The following is a 7334-nucleotide window of genomic DNA, read 5'->3' as shown; positions in this document are numbered from 1 at the left end:
CGCGCTCGCCTGGCATGCGTGTGGCCCGGGTTTGATCCTCAGCACCACATACCAACAAAGATGTTGTGTCCGCCGAGAACTAAAAAATAAATATTAAAAATTCTCTCTCTCTCTCTCTCTCTCTCTCTCTCTCTCTCTCTCTCTCTCTCTCCTCTCTCACTCTCTCTTTAAAAAAAAAAAAGATGAAACCTTAAAAGCATCAGACAGAAAAGAAGGTTATACACAGAAGAACCAAGATAAGGATGACAGCAGACTTCACACTGGAAATGATACAAGCCAGAAGGTGGAGGAGCCTCAGTTTTGAAGTCTGTCAACCTGGGAGCCTGTAACCAGCAAGAACATCATTAAAAACGGAGATGAAATAAAGTCTCTTCAGACACACAAACCCTGACCCATGTCATGACTAGCAAGCCTGCACTACGGGACATGTTAAATGACGTCCATTGAAAGAAGAAAAATAATACCAGGGGAAACTCTCGAACTACACAAAGGAATAAAAGAAGTAGACACATTATTTATAGGAGTATATAAAATGTCACTTAATTATTATGTAAGTATCTTTAAAATGTAATACACTGCTTGAGGAAAAAATAAAAGCAACATATTATGGTATTTAGAATACACATAAATGTAAAATGGATGATGAAATGGCACAAAGACAGGAAGTGGAGACAAGGAAGTAAACTGTTGGACGCACTTTATGCCCATGAGGTAGCGTCACGTCACTTGCAGGCAGATCCATGAAGTTAAAGATGCATAACTACAAACCCTAAGGAAAATGATACAACAAAGGTTTACAGCTAATAAGTCCACAAATGAGATAAAATACTCAATGCAAAAAACAAATAAACAAAAAAAACCCCCAAAAAACAACAACCAAAAACTTGAAATAAAAAGATAAACAGAGAACATATGATACACATAGAAAATAAACAGCAAGATACTCCATGTGAACTCAATCTTACTGCCATGGGTCATTTTGGTTGTCAGTTTGACTAGATACCTAGAAAATTGGTAAAACATACTTCTGAGCATGCCTGTGATCTAGTAAATGTAATTTTCCTGTGTTCATCTATGAATACACCACCAGTGTAATTCCACATCATGTACAACCACAAGAATGGGAAGTTATACTACATATATGTATATACTGTCATGTACAAGTGAAAGGAACAAATAAAAAAACTTTTAAAAATAGAATAAAATTGCAAAAACAAACAAACAAAGAAACTACAATGGGCAAACTGGGACTCCTGATCTGAATAATCCCAGAACTGAACTGGAAGTTTCAAATATTCCACAGTGAAGATAACTTTACAGGCAAGTTCTATCAAACATTCAAGTTTCAGATTGCTGCAGTCTTAGCCAACATATTCCAGAGGTCAGAACAAAAGAGGCTACCCCTGTAGCACATTGCAGGGTTAGTATGATTTGACTCCCAAGCAAAATGCCACACAAGGGGAAAGAAAACTCCTCACTCTTGAAAGGAACCCCGAAACAATAGACCAAGGTGTTAGCAAAGTGAACCTTGTAATGAATGAAAACTGTCACACCTCATTGGCCACAATCAACTTATCCCAGGAATGCAAGGTTGGTTTGACGTTGGGAAATAGTCTAATGTAATTCATGTTAGAAAAGTCAAAGGACAGGTGCTGTGTAACAATCTCACCAGACGCACAGAAAGAGTCAACAAGTCTCAGCATTCATTGGTGACATAAAACAAAACAAGAACCTCTAGAAACTGAGAAGAGAAATTTCTTTCTTTGATCTAGTAAGTGGTATGTACAGAAACCCCAGCACAAGTGTCGTAAAGCAGGAAGTACTGAGGACATTCCTCTTGAAATCAGGTGGAAGGCAAAGATGCCTGCCAATACGAACTCCAGTGGAGACCGCAGGTCCCAGCCAGCACCATAAGAAAGAATAAAATAAAGTAATATATATATATATATTTAAATTAAAGAATACAAAAATTGGAAAGAAAGGGGACAGGAAACCTACTTGCAAATGGTACAACTGCTTACACAGAGACCCAGAAGAATTCATAGGATTAAGAAGAGAATTTAGCAGGATTGCTGGGTGTAAAATCAACATAGAAAAATCCATATTTCTATGTCCCAGTACAATTAGAAAATGTAAATCATAAAAATGGCAATGTTTGCAACAGTTGCCTGCCTGTGACAGGGGGATGACTGAGTCCGTGATCACTGGAGCATTAAGTAGAAGTAACCAGCGAGTGCAGAGCTACTACGTAACCTTAGGTCCTCTGAGCACCACCACGGGGTTAGGCAAGCCTGGAGACCACCTGGCTGGACTCAGCCCACCTCAGCCTCGGGCGCTCCAGGAGGGCAGGCATGACCCTCCCCAACCATCCACCATAGTGGGAAGCCGGAGGGCGGTGAGACGCTTTCCTCCTGGAGCCCTTTAGTGGGGGTGACACTCCCAGAGGGGATGGAAGGGCACTGTTGATGCAGAGGACAGTGAGGAGACTGTGGGGAGAGTGTGGGGGAGCATTCACGGCAGGGAGGGACGGGCAATGGCCACGGCTAGGCATGGACAGAGAGGAGTCGTGTGCGCTGAGGGGGAGAGCCATGGAGCCTCCCCCGTGTGTGCCAGACGGGCGAAGGGACACAGGCCTCTGTGCCCCGTCCTGTTCCCGCGTTCCTTCCTGTGCCTCCCTTGGAGCTCAGCAGGGGCCGTGCCCGCCTGCCCCCTCTGGCCCTGGGGCTCCCCAGGCTGGTGGCCTGGTCTGGGAGCTCTGGAGAGAAGCCTCCTGGGCACAGAAGGAAATCTCTGCAAGGCGTTGACTGCAGGGACCCAGGGAGTGGGGTGGCCGCCAGCCAGGCCTGCTGCTGACTAGGGACCTGGGAAGGAAGCGGGAAGGGCGCCTGGATGTTTGAACAGCTGGCGCGGATCAGGGGCAGCCACCCCCATTCCCTGCTCCCCTCCCCTGCTTCCCGGCTCCGGTGCCCGTCCTACCTGGGGCCCTGGCTGTGGAAAGGTTTGACGGTGGAGCTCGACATTTGCAGGAAGATGGGGGAGGACAGCGTCTGTGCTTCCTCCTGGGGGTCTGCAGCTAGGTGCCAGGCCACGGGTGGGTGGAGTTCCAGAGAGCAGGGATCTGCCAGGAGTCACGGCTAGCAGCAGGGAGGTGCGCGCCTGTGATCCCAGCCACCTGGGAAGTCAGGGCTGGAGAACTGCAAGTTCAAGGCCATCCTGGACAGCTTAGTGAGACTCTATCTCAAAAACTCCCAGCCACTCGGGAGGCTGAGGCAGGAGGATCGAAAGCTCAAAAATAAGACACAAAATAGGGCTGGGGATGTGGCTCAGTGGTGGAGTGCCCCTGGGTCAATCCCCATTACCACAAAATAAATAAATAAGTAGATGAATATATAAATACATAAGTAAGTAGGGCTGGGGATGTGGAGCAGTGGTGAAGCACCTCTGGGTGCAATTCCCAGTGGTGGGGGAGTGGGAGGAAAGTGGAAGGTGCCAAAGGTGCCTCCTCAGCGCAGGGGACAGCAGCTATTGGCTGGGGGGTTCTAGAGCAGAGCCTCCTGTCCTCGTGGAGACAGGCCTGGAGGATGGGGAGGGCATGGAGACGGCGGGCGCCTGCGTGAGATCCCCAGCCTCATTGCCTTTCCTGGCTGCGAGAGCTGCCTTGCACAAGCCAGCTCCCCCGAATCTCACATTGGGTCCCTTCACCCTCCAGAACCGGGGTCTTCCTGCTCCTCGGCCCCAGGGGCTGTAAGAGGGACCCAGCGTCCCCACAGCCTCCTGGGTTCTGCCCCCATGGCCAGGGCTGTGGAGGACGGGCTCCTGCCTCTCTCTCTGGGCCCGAATGCTGTCCACCAAAACCACAACCAGAGAACCCCGCAGTGACCAGAGTCACTGTCGGTGACAACACTCAGGTGGTAGGAGATGAGGACCCCCCGGGGAATTTCAGAGGTGCTCCAGCAAGTGCTCTTCTGTCCTCCCCTCCCACCTGGGGGCTCGGGGCAGGTGGCAGCAGCCCTGGAAGTCCCGGGCACTGTTTGTCCAAGACTTTCCGGCTCCGAGGGCGGGAGGGGCTGGGGAGCAGGTGTCTGCGAGGAGGATTCCGCTGACTCCGCTCTCCTGCTCCTTCCTGGATCTGGGGGCAGCTCTGGGGAAGGGAGGTGGCGCCCCTCACTCCTGCCGGCCTCTCTCCCTCCTCTTCCTCACTTGCAAGGAGATCCCAGGGGCAGAAAATTGCCGGACTCCTGGGCCCAGGAAGAGGCTCTCCAGGGCTCCCCCCATGGCTGCCCCCGCCCCTGCTGCCTCTCTGCCATGGATCAGCAGACGGCGTCAGGGAGGACTGTCCTGTGGGTGGTGGGCTGGAGAGATGGGAGGGTGGTGGTGGGCTGGAGAGATGGGAGGGTGGTGGTGGGCTGGGGAGATGGGAGGGTGGGTGGTGGGCTGGGGAGATGGAGGGTGGGTGGTGGGCTGGGGAGATGGTGGGTGGGTGGTGGGCTGGGGAGATGGTGGGTGGGTGGTGGGCTGGAGAGATGGGAGGGTGGGTGGTGGGCTGGAGAGATGGGAGGGTGGTGGTGGGCTGGGGAGATGGTGGGTGGGTGGTGGGCTGGAGAGATGGTGGGTGGGTGGTGGGCTGGGGAGATGGTGGGTGGGTGGTGGGCTGGAGAGATGGTGGGTGGGTGGTGGGCTGGAGAGATGGGGGGTGGGTGGTGGGCTGGAGAGATGGGGGGTGGGTGGAGAGATGGAGCTCATTCCTACCTGCAGGTCCTGGCAGAGGGTGGGCCCCTGCTTGGTCTGGTGGTTGCAGGGTACATGTTTAGTTGGATTGGAGGCAGCGCCTCTGGGGCCCTGGAATCGGGGACTCCCACTCTGCCTCTTCCTTGCTTGTCGTGGGAGACCCCTGAGGAGGACAAGAGGCCGCAGGGCAGCCTCTGCTGGGGGGGAGGAGAGGCTGGCTCAGCTGTTCAGGGTAAACGTCCCACCCCGGTGGCATATGGGGAACATGTGGCCCCCTCCCTCCTGGCACCAGGGAACCGTCATGCCAGGATGCTGGCAGCTGAGGGCATGGAGCGATCCCAGAGGGAACTGGCAGTCAGGCAGAGGCAGTGTGGGAGGAGACGGCCTGGAGCCTGGGGAAGTTGTGGAGAGGTAGGCTCTGGTCCCCAGGGCCTTCCCCTGTCCCCAGGGCCCCCGGTTTGGTGGGCCACCAACAGGGAGCTTTTAGGCATAGCTACTTCTCCAGAATCTGCATCCTGGAGCCACCAGCAGGGACCAGGCCTCCACTGCTCACAGGGCCCCTGCTCCTCCATCTGGCATCGGGGACTGAGCTCTGGATGTGGCTCCACAGATCTGACCCCTGCCACTCACTCCTCACGCAGCCTGCACACCTCCTTTCCCCTGGGGTCCCCCTCCGCTTCCTCGTGTTCCAGATGCCCTGCTGCCCACTGGGGCTCGTCAGTCAGGGGGTTTCCATCACCAAGTCAGAAAACCCATGCGAGGTAGGTTGGGCTTCCCAGGACCCGGGCGGTTTCCCAGTGAAGCCTGTCAGTCAAGTGGAAGCCACGCCCACCTCCCTCTTCCAGCGTTGGCACTCAGTAAAGGCTAGGAGACAGCTTCTAGTCAGACACCTCCTCCTCCATTTATTTTTGTAATTTTTTTTTTTCCAGGACTGAGGATGGCACCCAGGGCCTCTCCTGTGCTAGGCAAGCGCATGAGCTACGCCCTCAGCCCCTATTTTTATAATTTTTGACTGGTGCACGAAACCTAAAGTGGTTCACCACTGGATGAGACCGTTCCTCAGGGCCTTCCGGAGCTCGGTAGCCTTCTCTGTTCCTCTAAGATGGGTCCCTCTGCCCCGCCAGGGCTCTGATTGGAAGTTGATATCCACGAGTTCCTTCTGGAACCTTCCTGGGCCCGAGGGCAGCAGGGCTCTGTGCAGGTTCAGGTGCGGAGGGCGTTCCCTCTGGGGCCAGAACAGAGCCTTGACCCTCAAAGGGTCCTCTGAGCCCTGTGGTCTGACGCTCTGTCCAGGTCAACCGGAACCGTCCACTCCCCCAGTGATCCTGTGACTCCTCCAGGCTGACGATCATGCCCTGTGAACTGCTCTGCAGCTGGAAAGAGTCAAGTTCAAGTTCAGCCCAGCTGGGCTGGGTGGGTCAGGCCACAAAGACATGGTTAAAAGTCTTGCCAGCTCAGCAAATGTGGTCAGGCTGACCTGGGCCAAGTCCTCCAGGCCCGGCAGACACCCCTAGTGAGGGGTGCTAGGGGTGGTGGGAGGGTGGAGCTCGGGATATTCCCAGGCTGGACTGGAGGCTGCTCCCCAACTCTCCCTGGGCCTTCTCCTCCTATCTCAGTCTTAGTGACTGGCAAAGAACTGTCCCCGCCAGCCCCAGGGACATCGGCCAGCTCAGCCCTTCCTGCTGCCCCGCTCCCCGGGCTCTGCTGTGCGCAGTCTTCCCATCTCCAAGCCCCAGGCATCCCGGGGGCGGGGGCCACTGCAGACAGCAGGCCCTGCCTGGCTCTCTGGTTTCCTGGATCCGAGAGTTGGCATTCATTTATTATTTAGCAAAGATGTCCTAATCAGTGGCTAAGGGATGTGTAACGTGCCCTAGCGGATGAGGTGTGTGCACGCGTCTGTGCTTGTGCGTGCGCGCATGCGCATGTGGATGGGGACCGGGTTCCTGAGCCGGGCCCAGGGGTCTGGGTGCTGCGCTGGGCCTGCAGGGGGTGCGTGCGTGGGGGAGGCAGGTTGCAGGAGTGAACCGAGGCAGACGTGTGGAGGCTCCTGTCCTCCTCGCCCGCAGGACAGGCTCCAGGTCCTAAGCGGACCCTGGCAGCTCCTCGGAGGGCAGGAGACGGGAAGGACTTGCGTGGAAAACTTTTTCACATGGGTGTTTAGATCGCTGAGACACAGTTTCAAAAGCCGAGAAAGGGTCTCCGTGAAGCCGGCTCCCGACCCCCACCTGCTGTGGTGTCCCCCCCAGTCCTGCCTTCAGGAAAGAGGCGGCCTATTTTGTCTAAAGATGTCCCTTACCCAGCCACCAGGGAAACTGCAGTTAGACCCCGCAGGGCCTTGGGATCATCTGGGCTGAGCCCCGCCTCCTCACAGGTCAGGAGAGTGGACACCAGCGACAGTGGACCCGGCCCCTGCACTTGGGGCTACAGCCCAGACTCCTGACCACCGTCCAGGCGGGCTCTTCTCGGAAGCACGCGCAGCCTCGGCTCTGACAGGGGTAAAGTGGTCCCCCTACCCGGCTCCTCCGCTGCTTCCAGCCTCCCAGGGACTGAACCCAGGCAGGAGCCCCGGGGCAGTCCCAGGGCTGGGGGAGGTCTGTTCCTTTCAC

The sequence above is a fragment of the Urocitellus parryii genome, chromosome 4 (genome assembly GCF_045843805.1).
Source record: "Urocitellus parryii isolate mUroPar1 chromosome 4, mUroPar1.hap1, whole genome shotgun sequence".
Lineage (NCBI taxonomy): Eukaryota > Metazoa > Chordata > Mammalia > Rodentia > Sciuridae > Urocitellus > Urocitellus parryii.
The sequence above is the reverse complement of the archived record's forward strand: the minus strand, read 5'-3'. Positions refer to the sequence as shown.